Below are 3272 nucleotides of genomic sequence, written 5' to 3' on the forward strand. Positions count from 1 at the left end.
CAGCTATGGTCAGCAAATTTTCTTTTCGGGGCTCTCTTTGGCTACGTGTGCCAGAAGCAAGGTAACAGCGACAGGGCCGCAGTTAAGACCACAGTGTTCCCTCCCACTGTCTTTAATAGGCCCCTGAGCATAGTGCCAGTGGGGAGGGGCTGTGGGAACCTCATGAAAAACTGCTTCCAGTCCTGGCACTGATGTGAGTCCACACGTGGCTGGCCATGCACTTGGTGTCACGTGGCAAGTGTCCTAATCTCCTGGTTCTCAAGGGCAGTACCTTCTGTTCTTCTCTCAAGTAAGCTTAGGTCACAGTGAGTCATAAGGGCCAGCCAAGCTCGGTTTGCAAAGCAGCTGCCTCCCAAGCCAATGTAGTGGAAAGTCTGTGGGGGTCCCAGAGACGGGACTATGCAGCAGTTTCTGTCCTCTAGAGTAGTTAAAATTTAGATGGTATCTCCCCTCTCCAGATGGCTCCTGGCTACAGCTCTACAGATGTTTGCAGGCAGTGGATGTGAGATCCTTTTCCAAAGCAAGGCTGCTGCACAGAGTTCAAGTTAGTTTCTAAGACCACTGCAAGCTGGTGAGGATTGTGAAATTTTCCAGTAGCTCGGATGGCCAGCATCTGCATGGATCTGCACTGCTGGAAGTTGCTGGAGCTCTCTCTTTCACCCTTACTCTTGCAGAAGGGAGACTCCTCCTCCCTCACCTATGAATCAGTGTAGTATATATTAGTATTTTGTTTCTCTTATTACACTATTGTCCCAGGTTTTGGAATCTTACAGGGTGCCAGTGTTTCTCCTGCTGATTTCTAGTGTTCTGGCATGGTTACTCATCTCAAAACATTGCTACACACCTGTTATTTTGGTTCTTCTTTGTGGAGGAGGTGATATGTGCTGGGCATTCCTGTTCAGCCATCTAGAATCCTCTTGAAGACTTTTTTAAACTCTGAAAAGAATATGTCATGTATGATACCTTTAAATAACAAAGCTAGAATTCACTACAATAAATACAACTTTAATGTAAGTTTTTCAAGAAAAGAGAGGCCGGTAGGTAATTCCTATTAGTTCCTATTATTCCTGAATTGGCAGGGTTCAGGCTCAGGGAACCAAGGAGGCTTGATAAAGTTTCCAGAGTGCATCAATCATCAGGCTCAGAACAAAATAAATTATAGCCTCTGTTTAAACAGACATGCCAGCATTCAGGTTTATGTGACACTCTCCAGTAAACTAAGGACTATGGATGGTGAGTGAAAATGTTGCTAACCTGACACGACAAGTCACCTCAATTCTATGAAAAAAAATATTTTTTTACTATATTCTAATATTTCTGAAATATGGAGATACATCTCCTTATTTATGTATATATTTAATGTAGTTTTCTTTCTTTTTTAAAAGTTCCCTTAAAAACTGTTATTAAATCAGTGACTCATTTTACCATAATGGCACCTAGGTATTAAGAAATCTGAGTAATCTCAGTTCTCAGGAGCTGAGAAGCCCATCCCACTTAGAATGAATGCAATGCTGAGTGCAATTCTTCTCCCTTGGGGCTTGAGGAGCCCCAAGCACTGTGTGACAGGTAGAGCCCAGGCGTACCTTAGGTTCACTGCTTGGGTGGCAGTAACATTGGCAGTGTGCCCTGGAGTTTGTCCTACCTGCTTTGTGGCAGTCCAATTTCCTGTTGTTTCTGGATCCAGGGAGTCCTTAAGGTGGGTGAGGAAGATATGCCTGTTGGCAGCTCCCAGAACACCTCTCTGGCTGCCACTGTGCTGCTCTGCTCTGTGCCATCGGCGCCCACTCACTGATGCTGCCTCCACCAGTCTGCTCCAGCACCCCCAAGGCCCTGTCCACACCTCTGCATCCTTCATTGGCCTGTGAGAACTCTTTACAGCCCAGGGATTCTCACCTGCCTGAGCTCTGAAGTTGCTGGGTTAACATCCTCACTATTTGCGCTTTTTTTTTTTTTGAGAAAGGAATTAAAATGCTTTAATTAAAAAAATCACAAGTGGATGATAAAGAACATAGAAACTGAAAATTTACAAAATGCGTCATGGATCATGGACAGTGCTGAACAGCAGAAAGGAATGATGGATGAATCTGCATTGTTCTGGCTGCTCCTCTGTTCTGTCTCCAAGGAAAGCCTGACATTGATTAGATACTGAGCCAGGCTAATGCTGGCAGCAGATCCAGTGATGGTAGCCTGCCTATCAGTAGATCCTTCCACTGGGTTTACAATTTCTATCTGCTCCCCAGACATTTGATGGATCTCATTGATTTTGGTGCCTCGAAGCCCAATTATGCCAATCAAGTCATTTGGAAAGGTGAGTTCCTGAGAAGTAGTCTGAGCAGATGCATTTTGAATTTTGCATTTTGCAGGTTTGCCTGCACTGAATCCAGTATTGCCATGTGTCATAGGAAAATGAGACTGATGCAACTTGGTCAAATCTGGCTGTGGAGTGGCCTACTGTCCTTGAGTGGCATAGGCCTCTAGAGGTGGTCCCTCTACGTCAGGGTTTAGGCACATGAATGGGGTGGTTTGGGGAAAGCTCCTCACTGTCATGCCTGTTGAATTGGGGATAATATCCCCTGCTACTTGGACTTGAGCACCTGTACGCTCTGAATTTCTTAATCTTGCAACCATCTTTTCCAATGAGGAAGTCACACTGACTAGCAGGCACCACCAGCCTCAGAGTGACCAGGGGTCTACTGGCAGCTGTGTCATATGCAGCTGTCCTCTTCCAGTTTGTCAATGATCATAGCAAAGGCTTTGAAGATGGTATTAGCGGGCCCAGTCAAAGTGATAATTCCCTCAGGACAATTCCCTTCTGAGACGTATTTGATACGTGCACTACTCTCCTCCTGCATCTTCTTAACTGATCCTCCTTTCTTTCCAAGGATACTGCCAACTTCCTTTCCATGCATAAGTAGCTGGATGACATGGGTGAGAGTGACATTTAGTCCACTTTTAATTACACCAGTGTCCATGTCGAGCAATGTTATGAGGAGCTGTATTTTGAGTGTTCCAGTTTTTGGTCACTGGTGGGGGTGAAAGGGGGAGCAGGTGGGAAGAGAAAGGCAGGGAGGTTGGAACTGAACAATGGGGGGCGGGCCAGAGGATGAGTGCCTTCCCACCCCCTGAGGTCAGAGTGCAGAGGGGAAAGGGGGTGAGGGGGTGGAGGAGAAAGAGAAAGGGGTAAAGCAACCCAGAGCAGGTGGAGGGCGGCTGGACGGGAGGGGGTACAGCTGCAGCTGCTGCCTCTGCTGGCCTCCCCTCACCACTTGCTC

The 3272-nt window shown here is 46.5% G+C and overlaps 1 pseudogene; it reads right to left on the minus strand.

The window, feature by feature from the left end:
- Nucleotides 1–1986: 1986 nt before the first annotated feature.
- LOC143401948 (poly(rC)-binding protein 2 pseudogene) lies at nucleotides 1987–2999 on the minus strand (annotated as a pseudogene).
- Between the last annotated feature and the right edge of the window lie 273 nt (nucleotides 3000–3272).

The sequence above is a fragment of the Callospermophilus lateralis genome, chromosome 6 (genome assembly GCF_048772815.1).
Source record: "Callospermophilus lateralis isolate mCalLat2 chromosome 6, mCalLat2.hap1, whole genome shotgun sequence".
Lineage (NCBI taxonomy): Eukaryota > Metazoa > Chordata > Mammalia > Rodentia > Sciuridae > Callospermophilus > Callospermophilus lateralis.